The sequence below is a fragment of the Nyctereutes procyonoides genome, unplaced genomic scaffold, assembly GCF_905146905.1.
Source record: "Nyctereutes procyonoides isolate TBG_1078 unplaced genomic scaffold, NYPRO_anot_genome, whole genome shotgun sequence".
In the NCBI taxonomy this organism is placed as follows: Eukaryota; Metazoa; Chordata; class Mammalia; order Carnivora; family Canidae; genus Nyctereutes; species Nyctereutes procyonoides.
Window position 1 is genome coordinate 37,046,168 of NW_026575030.1, and position 13,600 is coordinate 37,059,767.

Consider the following 13,600-nt stretch of genomic DNA (forward strand, 5'->3'; position numbering starts at 1 on the left):
AACAAGAATTGTATTTGTTTTGCACATGTTACCATATACAGTAGTTTTTGGGAAAGGATAAATGACCTCCCTAATTCCTCGTGGTGCTTTTAATACACTGTTTTCAACAATTGAAATGGGAACAATAATGAGGACAACTTTGCTTAAGTTCCAGACTATTGAATTACCAATTGTAAGTCATTTTTGGTCTAGGTGATTAAAGTCACTGTAATTCATAGATTTTTCTGAGCTAAGAGATAAGTAGCCAAGGAAGGACCTCTATGGCTTTGCATGTTCTCTTTCCGTAATTTAGTCTTTCACTTAAACATTTTTTTTTCTTTTTTGATGAACAAAGAACATGCCAGGGAAAGAATTGTTTTACTTCTAACTTTAAACATTTATTAAAAAACCTTAATATCCTCTCAACATTTTTTTTTAAGTCAACAAATGTGTGAAACTCTCTTTAAACCAGGTGTACTCTGACTCAGGTTTTGGGACAAGTAGCCCTGCCTGGCTGCCAGAGTACCAGAAGGTGCCAGTTATAACTTAGCTGTAGTTTATAGGTGTGTACACTGCTTTGCGTTGTCCTTTTAGTTGAGGTTAAGGACAAAGACAAAGTGTAGTAATTAATGGGCAGGTAGAGACAGAGAAGACACAGACCTCTGGGGCACATTAGGAGGCCCTGCGGGGTAGAATTGAATGGGTGAGATCTTAATTTCCTCGGGCTTTGTGTCATAGTCAAGGGGCCAGAAGTCTGAAATCAGGTTTTGGCAGGGCCAAGTCCCCTCTGAAGGCTCCAGGAAAGAATCCTTCGTGGCTTCTTCCCACTTTGGTGGCTCATGGCAGTTCTTTGGCATTCTTTGGCTTGTAGATGCATCACTCCATCTCTTTCTGTGTCTTCCTGTGGCCTTCTTTCCTGTGTGTCTCTTTGTCTAGATCTCTCTTTCCTTTTTCATGAGGACAACAGTCACTGGATTAAGGCTCAACCTACTCCAGACCTCATATTAACTTTATTACATCTGTTATGATCCTACTTCCAAATGAGAGCACATTTACAGGTACTGGGTGGTAGGATTTGAGCGTATCTTTTGGGGGGATATGGTGCAACCAACAACAGGTGAGGTGGCACCAAATCATGGGACACTTTAATGATAGGTAGAAGTATATGGGCTTTATTTATAAGCCAGGGGGATCACTGGACATTTTAAGCAAGGGTACTAATAAGATGGTTATTGCAGGAAGACCTGCTAACAAGCAATATGTTTCAGTACGCTAAATGAAAGGTGAAGTTTAGAGGCTGTGGTGTTAATTAGAAGGATGCTGTAGTGTTCCAGGAATGATATGAAGCAGTTTATAAAGGAATATGCGGAAGAGTGCATTTTCCAAAGATGGCTACAACACTGTCTCTCCTACTACTTGCTCTTCTGCAATGAGACTTTCTTCCACCTTCATTGGTAGATGGTGTCCCTTTCTCTATCCATGAATCTGGACAGAGCCAGTGATTCCTTTGACCAGTAGAATAAATAACCAACAGAAAGTAGCATAACATCATTTCTATGGATGGACCTTTTCTGGCCTGGCAGCTTGAACTCCCTACCTCTTAGAAGATAACCACCATGGAGGAAGGATGATTCTTCTGAGATCACCATGCTGTGAGAAGCCCCACCACCACTGGGTTACTTGGAGAGGGCCTGGCATCAGCCAGGGCTAGGATGAGGCAAGTGAGGTGCCTAGGGTGCAACATATAAAGGGCGACTCACTCCCAGGTACATTTGCACCAACACTGAGAGTAAGTACCTCCTTCAATTTCATACGTTAGTCATTTTCCTTTAAAGAGGCATTCACTCTTAGGGTTGGACAACTAGAGATGCTGCACTTGGGAATGAGTGCCTCCTCAAATTTTGTGGCCAGGGCACCTTTTCTTGCTTTACCCCTTCCTGGAAGATAAGACACAACACAGTGAGAGACAACTAGGAAGAGAGAGAGAGAGAGAGAGAGGAGAGAGAGCAGCACACGCAAGTGCATGCATGTGCACACATGAGTGAGCATGAAGCACCACAGCTCTGCAAGGCATTTAAGTGAGAAAACTGTCTTTACTATGGGTCCTCTGGCCTCAGCTACCAGCAGGCACCGGGTGGGTGAGACGACCCACCAAGCTAAGCCCGCCTATATTCCTGATCTGCAAAATCATGGGTGAAACAAAACGGCTGTTTTCAGTCACAAAGTATTGGAGTAGCTTGTTACGCAGCAGCGTATTACCTGAACTACTCCCAAGGCTTGCCAGTATTAACGTGGTGCAAATAGTTGAGTGTGAAATACCAAACACCTCTATATTTGCTCAGTTCTGATAGAGAAGAATATGTCTGATTGCTACTCAGGTAGAAGGGATGAAGGAAGTGAGGAGAGATTATGGGAAATAGAATTTAATGCCTCGCTTCTTCAGCTCACTGCTTAAGCTACAAAGCCATACAACTTTTAACGTGTGAGGTTGGCCAGAACAAAAAGATATACACACTCGCAGTTTGAGTCCTTATAGAAACAAAGTCCCTGTCTGTTTTGATCTATGTCATGCAGAGGGATGTGAAATTCCCATTTTAAAGCAGATGGTCTGAATTCTGAAGCTAAATGAATAAAATTGTCCTTGGATCTCATCAGCCCTCATGTGGGAAGGAGTGGAGTCTGTATAGCTACTTCTTCTTGGCTTTGAACAAACCAAGCTTTGAATAAAAGGTTTATTTTTATGAAGCCCGAATTTACTAATTTTTCATCGAGTACCACTGTTTCACGGTAATTTACACATTCTTTCAAATGGTGGTTGGCACATTTATTTCTTTTCCTTTGAGGCATTTTCTAATTAATTGTAAATGGGCTGAGAAGAAAAAGCAAATTTGGAAAAAAAAAGTTAAACAAAGGACTTTTTGGTAGAGGAGGTGTATTACACATAACATTGAAATAGAATAGATATTTTAAAAGCCTTCATTCCATTTTATAGGTTTCTCTGCTTGCTCCTACAAGTGGGCAGTGAGTAAAGATTTCCTGACCCATTATTCATTTCTACACGATGTTAGGCATTTTTATGACCTCCTAGAGTACTCATAATCTGTACTACACAATTTAGCACCTAATTATATTCTGTCTCATAATGTTCATTATTATATCACTGTATGATTCTTGTCCCCTCAAGTAGATTATACGATCTTAAAAGGCAAGGACCATAGCTTAAACTTCTGCTATATTTACATTCCGTCCAGCATAGTGCTGAAAACAGTATCCACTTGGGAAATTTTAATTGATAGAGGTATATTAAGTAATTTTGGTCCCTCAAAGCTCAATGAATTTGTCTATATAGAGAGCATTTGTCATGGCCATCAGCAAGCTATTTTCCTTTCCTCAAACTTCCTTTCTTTTGTTGTCAAGTGGAATTGCCAAGGTGAGGGTTGCTTTGACTGGTAAAATGACTTCCTTCCTTCCTTCCTTCCTTCCTTCCTTCCTTCCTTCTTCCTTCTTCTTTCTTTCTTTTTCTTTCTTTCTTTCTTTCTTTCTTTCTTTCTTTCTTTCTTCTTCTTTCTCTCTTTCTTTTCTTTAGTATCAGACCAGGGCAGGTAAAAAGCAGAGAGGTATGCACCATTGGGCTACCATTATCATTCTGGTGTAGGTGATGGTTGGTGCTTTTCCTTTCTATTTTTCCAGTTGGACATCCTAGCTAATGGTGTTTGATCTGGGAAGAAGGGTAGTCTCTTTTGGTTGGGCAGTGAGGCTAAATGCGTTGGCAGGCCTTACCTTCATCTTGTTTTTGAGTGAACATGTTGTTTCTCAGGGCATCAGATTCACACTATTAACATTTTCTTATTCTGGTAAAATACACATAATCCAAAACTAACTATTTTAACCATTTTAAGTGCATACTTGAGTGACATTGAGTACGTTCACATTGTTATACATTCATCACTACTACTTATCTCTAGAACTTTTTTTTTCATCCCAAATTGAAACTCTGTACCCATTAAACAATAACATCCCATTCTTCTCTCCTCCAGCCCCTGGCAATCACCATTCTACTTTCTGTCTCTGTGTTTGACTACTTGTGGTAGGACATAAAAGTGAGATTGTAGTGTATTTGTCCTTTTGTGTCTGACTTACTTCACTTACTTTAATGTCTTCAGGGTTCATCCATAAGTGTAGTATGGATCAGAATTTCAGTCCTTTTTAAGGCTGAATAATAATTCATTGTATGTGTATATCACATATTGTTTATGCAGTCATTGGTGGATGTTTGGATTATTTACATCGTTTGGCTATTGTGACTAATGCTGTTTGCGACGTGGGTGAACAGATACAGAGCACATCGTTGTGAGCACCAACACTGATTTAATGCTTATAGTGAGCAAGGTACCCTTCTCAGTCATTAAAATGCCTGGGAGAATCAATGTATCTCTGGAATTTCATAACTTAAATTTAGAGACTTATCTACGCATTAGGAAAATGTGGCCTGACAACCTTTATTAGAGTGGGACTGTGACCAATACTTGGCATTCGGTAAGTGTCTTTTTTATTTGTTTCTTTTAATCCGTCAAAAAGCTTCCAGTCTCCAGCTTTCTCCTTTGACACCGCTGCAAGGTATGTCCTTACTGCTATGCAGCAGGATGGCTACAATCCATTCTAACTGGTTTATCTACCTTGCCCCTCCTCCCCTTCACTTTTTTTCTTAGAAGGCACTGCTTTGGTCATTTTACTTTACTGGAAGGAATCTTTCACTCCTCATCATGTACAGGACAAAGCTCCAACTTGTTTGTCTGGCAGTGAAGCCCTCTTGTGATCTGGCACTAGCTTGCCTTTCAGGTCCTCCTTCTTTCACTTCCTGACACAAGCTCTGCTCAGATTGTCTTCGCATTATCTGCTGGACAAATTGTCATTATCTTGAGTTTCCTCACTGCAGTTTGCTCCATCATGGATAGGTGTTTTTTTTTTTGTCGTTGTTGTTATGTTTTTGTTTTTGTTTTTTAATGCTGCCTTTAAATTGGAGCTCAAATCTCAGTGTTTCTGCTAAATCTTTTTTTAAAAACCACATTTGAAAACGACTGCTTATTCTTTTGAATATTTGAGCACTCACTGTAAGATTAATCATGTTAATGATGTTTTTGAAATAGCTAATGGTTTCTGAGTTCTCAGGCTTGGGCTAAGTGCTTTCGTGGCATTATTTCATTGCATCTTTATTGCAATCGTATGAAATATATACTATTATCCATTATAGGTCCGATAAACTTGAGGCTTTGAGATCTGCCCAACTTGTCCCAAATCATATAATTAGTAAGTGGCAAGTCTAGGGCTTGATCTCACGTTTTCTGTGGCTGAAGCGTCATTGTAAATGTGTACCTATTGCCTTAATTAGATGATAGGCCCTTGGGTGAAGAGGCTATATGCTGTTTATGGTATCTCCCATAGGAACTGTCCATGGGGTCAAAGTCAGAAAAAGATTGCCCACTGACTGGAACAGCCCATTGAGCTAATTTTTCCTTCTAATTAGCTCAGTGTGGATGAGCTTAGCATGATTTTTTAACTGGTTACTTTACACAGGTTCTTCAAGACCAGGAAAGCCTGATTGGGTTCACGTCTTCTATCATAACACATACCACATAGATTGAATTTATCTGTTACCTTTTTGTTTCCACAACAACATCTTTACTTGAGTTCCTAGCACCTAGAACAATAGCGTACACATAGGCTCAATAAATGCTTATTAAATGAATTAACTGCATCTGCGACCATTGTAAGTTTGTTTCTTTCTTTTCTTTTCTTTTCTTTTTTTTTTTTAAGATTTTATTTACTTATTCATGAGAGGCACAGAGAAAGAAACAGAGACATAGGCAGATGGAGAAGCAGGCTCCTCCAAGGGACTCTGATAGGGGCCTGACCCTAGGACCCGAGGATCACGACCTGAGCCAAAGGCAGATGCTCAACCACTGAGCCACCCAGGTGCCCCTAAGAATTGGTTTCTAAATGTGCTGCTGTTACAGACACAGGCATTGAGCAATGCCTAAGTCCAATGAAGTTGAAGAGGGTATATCCTGAAGGAGGCACGGTGAGAATGTAAATGAAAACTATAATATATTTCATTGTAATGCAGCTTACATTGCATGGTATAATGGTATTTGTGTCACTTTTCATGAAGGGTGTTTGAGTGTAGGCAGTTGACATCAATATTAAAAGAAGAAAATAAAATAAAATAAATTAAATTAATTAAAAAAACAAAACAAGAAGAGAGATCCCTGTGACTTAAAGGCATGAGCATATTTGGTCTGGGGATAGTTTTGGGGGCAAATATGGTTCAAACTTTCATACGATGTCCTTTAAATTTAACCAGTTTTCTTTTATTTCTTGATATGTGCTCTCCAAACTTCTGACCATTAATTGAATTTCTCAAATACCTTGATACTTAAAAGACAGTGCCATAGAGAGGGGATACTAATATTTTGGTCACTGGAAAAAGTATATTCTTTGGGAAACATAGCAGAAGATTCATTCTATTTAACTATTTATGAATGTGCTATGTCTTAAAAAATTGAAGCAGAAAAACTTAAGAATATTAAACAATGGTGATGATCCCCCCAAAATTTCCCCAGAGATTTTGCCTGAGAAGCCAACAAAACTATTTATTTCTTTATATAGAGAGATATAGCAGCTTTTGGCACATAGTGGGCATGCAAGAAATACTTTTTAATTTGGTCAGTTCAGTGGAACTGACAGTGGAATTGACAGTTGCCAATCATTTTCTCTTCACGCCAGGCATGATAGATATTGTTTCAACTTTTAAGTACATTTTTACATGTCTACTCAAGGTTATTTCATGTACACCAACTGTAATTGTACTTTCTTTTTCCCATTCTGGGGCAAATGTGCATGAGAACACGCTATTGTAGAGGTAATAATACTAACAATAACAGTAATGATAACAATATAACAATAATAATGATACAGTTAGAATATTTCAAATATCAGTCTGATCACTATTTTGATTATAATCTTGCAAAAGCTTCTTGTTGCCCAATGTCAGTCCCTAAACTTTTGTTTGGGACACACAGCTTAGTGTGGTGGTAGTGCCCACAGCACTTGGGTGCTTATGCCCCTGCAGGATGGAGCTTCACTCTGGCAAAGGCCTTCAGGTCGCACCACGTTCCACAGCACAAAACTATCTGAAAAGACCCAAGAGCAGCAGAAATAGCAAACAAACCTGTGTGAAAGGTGAGCTCAGCTTGTTTCCTGGTCAGACACGGGTGGTGCAGTATATATAGATTCCTAGGTGCTCAGGATTATGAACTACTCCAGGGAAATCTCAGAGGCAATTTGATATGAGCCAGCTTCCACCTTGGACCTTCCTGAGGGCTTGTTAAAAATGGAATGACAGAAATACTTTGGCCTGCTATGAGGTTAGAGGGATTTAACGAGGATACACTTATTTGACTTTGGTGGTTTTATTTTTGAGTACCACACTACTGCTTCCTAGTTCTTTGGCAATTTAATCCTGAGAAAAAAATCAGCTTTTTTTTATATAACAGAATTCTAATTTTCGTTGAATTTAAGACACTTTAGAACACTTTGTTTTGTCCCGTGTAAGCTAGTTTATGGTACTTCCTGAAGGACTTCCAACGCAATTTGGAGCAATTGAGTGGACAATACTTTTATAACCTAAAGAGCAACTAGTAAATAATTAATTGATTGTTTTTTTGTTTTGTTTTGTTTTTTTTTTTTTTGGTACTTGCATAGTGGTATATTGGAAAGAGAGACTAGGTTCAAATCCTGGTTCTACCATTTACATGTAAGATATTGGGCAATACAGTTCATTCATTCATTCATTCATTCGTTCATTCAACAGATTACAGAGTTCTTCTTTATGCTAGACATAGCATTTAAGCTCTGAGGAGAGAAGTCAAATTGAATGAAATGAAATTGAAATGAAAGTTCAGAGATTTTAATCTACAAGGGGAGATTGGCGACTAAATCAGCAATTACAGTAGTGTGCCATGGAGCTATGCACAGTGGTGATGCCCTGTGAAACTAACACTATAGTGAGTGTGAATCAGGAGTGGGGGAGGGCATTAGGAAGGCTTCTCAGGGAAAGTCCTGGTGAAGCTGAGTCTCAAAGCCAGGTACAATTTAATTGAATATAGATATGGAAAGAACATTCTAGCAGCATGAACAAAAGCTAAAAGAAACATGAAATAATATATTTACAGATCAATATTTGCTATTCAGTGTTACTGATACAAAAGCTTTGTCTTGAGGAGACACGGGAGATAAATCTAGGCAAACAGTGCCATTTCCTTTACCTAAAATGAAGAGAATTACAGCTATCTCATGGATTTGCTGAAAGCGCTTCATAAAATAGGATATGTAGAGTACCTGGCACATAGATGCTCAAAAATATTAGTTCCTTTTTCTCCCCACCATCTATTCTCCTCTGCCGCTTCTTGATTCAGATTTTCCAAAGTAGAAAACATTCTGTCGATGGTTTAGCTATCGGTTTGTGAATTATGGCTGTGTTTAGGAAAGCGCATGAAGAAACAAAAGGTTTAAAAACTCTGTTCTTTTTTCTGGCCTGGATTGTGGCATGTTGAATTGAGTGGGGGCAGCAGTCGGAGACAACATTACTTTATTTTGACACTACACAGTTTGCTGTGTCATCACAACTGGTGTGAGGAGGGCACAGTTTCCAGAAGGCACTGGATTCTTGGGCTGCCTGTTTGATTTGCTGAGTTTAATGCTGAGCATGGGTCATGTGCACTGAAGTGCCTGGAAAAAATCTTGGAATGATGCCTTTGTGTATGTACTCTATCCTTTCACCATGCTGAAGTCTCTGAATTGGGAAGTGTTTCAGAAAGCACAGTGTTCACGGATTTTTTTCTGGGTAGTAGGTTTGTAACTTATGATCTAGTAATTAGTCTAGGACCACTACTTTTGGGGGCTTTTTGATCTACATTTTGATATTTCTTTCAGGAGATTTGTCTTGGCTTGGGTTCTAATAAGAGTTATCTCGTCTGGAGAGATTTTCTTCATTCCGTTGTTTATTGTTAATAAGAAATTATTGTTTATACCCAAATGCAGTTTTCCCAAATATTTCTAATTGGCGTATATCTTTATGATTTCTTTTTTTTTCCATGACTGTCATACCCAGGTACCTTCTGTACTATTATTTATTTAATATTTTTCTTTAAATCTCCAACACATGGGCTTCGTGTGCCAGTTATATTTTTCTAATACATATTCAGGCACATGTTAAAATAAAAAAATCTATTCTTCCACCTAATACACTGATCATTATGATCTCTTCTTTTCATCTGTTCATTTATGAATTGTCTGTGGCTGCTTTGACATACAAAGTAATTGAAGCAGAGACAGAATGGCACACAGAGACTAATGTGTTTATTATTTGTCTCTTTAAGAAAAAGCTTGCCAACATCTGACCTAAAACTATCTCCATACCATCGGTAGAACACATAGCACACTCTGTAAAATGTTACGGTAGTGCACTTGTCAAGAGACAGTGTGTCTTATATTTAATCACATTTTCTATAATCAGTAGATACTTTACTTTTTTATTCTGGAATTGAAATATTTAATTATGAATTCCTATATTCTGAGAACCTCAGTGACAGACTTTTTTGAGGGCAAAAGAAAAATGTAGACATTGAAGATAACTTCCGTATTTTTAAATAAAAGGAACATTTGCCTTTAAAAATATTTAATGGTGCAAAAATGCACGAAGTAAGGAGTAAAAAATGCCCTTCAAGGAAAGTCCAGTCTCACCTTCTAAAAGCAACATTCCTTGTATTTCCTCCTTGTCATTTTCTGTGTATACTTAAGATTCAATATATTTTTTGATTCTTTAAATTATATCTTTTTTTAAATGAAAAAAGATATCAATACATGCAATTTGCTTTTTATGACTTGGATCTATTTCTGCTGTATAGACATCTAAGTAATATGGCTAAAATTGTAAATTGTTTACCATTACTTCAAAGTTTATTAAGAGCATTATTGAGATATAATTTACATATCATGAAATTCACTGGTTTTAATTGCACCATTCATTGACTTTTAGTGAATTTACAGCATTGTGCAGCCATCAGCTCAGTCCAATTTTAGAACATTTTCACCATCCCCGAAAGATTTCTCATGCCCATTTGCCGTCAATCTGTTCCTACCCCCAGCCCCAGGCAACCACCAGTCTACTTTCTGTTTCTATGTCTTTTCTGGACATTTCACATAAATGGAATCACGTATTATATGATCTTTTGTGTCTGACTTCTTTCATTTAGCATTTCAAAGTGACTTTAAGGTAAGAGATGAAGGAAGTTTCAAATAACCCCAGTTATCTTCATTCTTTTGCATAGGATGCTCTAGTTACAGTCAGTATTTTGTTCTCTTTCCTTCAGAAATTAGCCTTTGACACAAACAGTGACACAAGATCCTGGTAACTTCTGCAGTTCCTGAAATTCACAACTTCCAAAACCGTGTTCCCCTCCACACACAAGGAACCACAGATAGTGGTGCAACAGTCAGACTGAACGGGAAGAGGCTGCTCACTGCTGGAGGCAACAGGCTTAAGCAGCCTTGTGCCTTGTTGGGCCACTTTGAGGGAGCAAGATCTTGGCACAGCTACAGCAAATGTGCATCATCCCAGTGTGCTATGCCCCGCAGGCCAGGAAATTCTCCTGCAAGTCTTGTGGCTTTGAGACAAGAACACCTTTTAGGTGTTCTTACCAATGTGCTACAGAGGCCCAGCCCCAAGATCCCTTTTCTCAGTGCTGCTCCTATGTAATAATGATGGCCAAAAGCCTGTTTGGAGACAATCAAAATCTTTGAGAAACAGAGTTATTTTTCTCATATAAATTAATATAGTTGTATCACTTCTTTTTTAACAGCTGAATAGAAGAATTCCACCTCTTTTCCGGCTGGAACCATCGAGGGTGCAGAAGAGAACAAAAAGAAGGTTCCTGCTGTGCCAGAAACCCTTAAGAAAAAGCGAAGGAATTTCACAGAGTTGAAGATCAAGCAGTCTGAGAGAAAAGTTTGCCCGAAGGATGCTTTGAAAGGCAAGGAGGAAGCTTCTCTATGAAAAAGCTAAGCATTACCACAAGGAATACAGGCAGATGTGCAGAACTCAGATTCGAATGGCGAGGATGGCGAGAAAAGCTGGCAACTTCTACGTGCCTGCGGACCCCAAATTGGCATTGGTCACCAGGATCAGAGGTATCAATGGTGTGAGCCCAAAGGTTCGAAAGGTGTTGCAGCTTCTTTGTCTTTGCCAGATCTTCAATGGCACCTTTGTTAAGCTCAACTAGGCTTCGGTTAACATGCTAAGGATTGTGGAACCATATATAGCATGGGGGTACCCAAACCCGAAGTCAGCGAATGAATTGATCTACAAGCATGGTTATGGCAAGATCAACAAGAAGTGAATTGCCCTGACAGATATAACACATCTGCATGGAGGATCTGATTCACGAGATCTATACTGTTGGAAAACATTTCAAAGAAGTGAACAACTTTTTATGGCCCTTCAAATTATCTTCTCCACGCGGCGGAATGAAGAAAAAGACCACTCATTTTGTAGAAGGTGGAGATGCTGGCAACAGGGAAGACCAGTTCAATAGGCTTATTAGAAGGATGAACTAAGGTATCTACCAGGATTATTTTTGTAATCTGGTCAGTTAATAAATGACTGCTTTCAAATGGGAAAAAAAAAACGAATAGGAGAATTCCAACACTTTGATAATCAGTTCATTATTTAGTTTTTCTTATTATTTACTATAACCTGGTAAATTTCATATTTCCATTTGCATAGTTTTGGCTTCTTGTGCAAGTGTCAGTAGGATAAATTCCTACAAGGGGACTTGCTGGATCACAGGCTGTGCACATTTCAGATGTTACCTGGAGGTTAACTAGTGGCCTCCTGATGACAGCTGATTGTGGTATCCTTGGTAAATAGGCTGTGGCTACAAGAGCAGTGGTTTTTAGTGGGAGTGCAGATGGGTGAAGATGAGTGCCTTTCCGAGCATCTTGGGGATGGGAGTGAGCTTGACTAATCTGGCCAATCTCTCCGAGTGATTCTGATATGGGCACCACTGGATTAGAGTTTGTTTCTGTGTTTTCTCCCAAAAAGTATGAATGGTGCTGTAAGAACTGTATTTGGTATTGAGCTCATCAAGGCTGTCATAAAAAGCATCATGGTTTGGGGGTTTGTTCTGCTCAGTAACTCCAAGAGAAGTAGCCAATAGAGCAGAAGAAAGTAACTGTAATAAACTGATGCTAAAAGCATCTCCGGTTTTTGTTGAGAAAATCCTTTATAGGCTCTCCTAAAGAAAGAGTTACCCTTGCTCCCCATGGAACGTTCGGTCCAGACTGCCCTTTGGTGATGGGCATTTTTCTCTAAGTATACACAAACTGCTCATTTTTAACGTATGGAAATGAGAGAGGGATAGGAGTGGGAAATCCACACAGGCACCACCACTTGTGAGTTGTTGCACACATTAAATAACAACCAGCAGCCTACTGATCCCCGGAAATCTACTTTTGTGCTATAATAGGGTAAGCCCGGGGTATCGTTTCAAGTTATAGGACAGTGATACTCAGTAAGTTTTAAGGAGAAAAAAAAATAAAAGCGGATGTTTCTAAGTGGGTGTAGAGACGCTTGCAAAGTTAAATATTCATGAATTAAACTCTTTGAATCACTGTGTACTGTGGAATAAAGAAGCAGTGTGGGTCAACTTCAAAATTCTTGTATTTTCATCTCTGTTGGAATTTGTTGGCAGTAATTCCCCCTTAAAGGTTTATAGTGAATGTAATATGCCATTCTACTGATCAAAGAAAGTTATTTGGTGTCAGAAAGCCACTTCGGAGCCAGAGTGTTTACTGGGTAATTTCTTAATGAGTTCTGGCACATGGTTCTCATCTTTTTAAGAGGGAGGAATGTAGCTCAGAATGCACAAAGTCAAACCATGAGCGTTTTGGCAGATGTGGAGATGCAGCACAGCTGGAGAAAACCTCCCTTCTTTGAAATCTCATATCTCAAACGCTACATCAATTTTTAAGCATGTTCTCCTGCCAGTTCAGATTTTAATATGAACAGGAATTAGGGGATGTTTATTGATATAGTAAGAAAACAGAGCAGAGTCTATTCACTGATTGCCCTTTTTTGTCTCCACAAATAATTTGTGAGGGCAACAGGTGAGGCACAGTGAGGGAGGATGGGAAGGTGCTCTGTTGCTGCTCTATTGGCAAGAAACCCAGCAACCAGGAAATCTGAGGTAGGAATTTATCCTATGACATTTATCCTTCACCTGCTGGACCAACAGTTCTCTGGCTAATTGGAAAACACAAAGCACCGATAAGTATTCTTTTTAAAAATTCTTGTTTTTCGTTATACAGCAATACATGTTTATTATATATTATCCAGGAAATAAAGGAAAAATTGGCAAAGCTGTTGCTCTGTGCAGCTCCCAGATTTCTATCTGTAATGTATCATTGTCTTTCTGGTCCAATATAACTTGAATAAAGATCTCAGTTCCCCTAAGCCACACGATTTCATTCTTCACTAGCAGCCAACAAGCATATATCAGGTTGC

At 38.9% G+C, this 13,600-nt stretch overlaps 1 pseudogene; it reads left to right on the forward strand.

Annotated features, from left to right (window-relative positions):
* Positions 1–11,042: 11,042 nt before the first annotated feature.
* Positions 11,043–11,713, forward strand: LOC129503909 (60S ribosomal protein L7-like; annotated as a pseudogene).
* Positions 11,714–13,600: the final 1,887 nt, after the last annotated feature.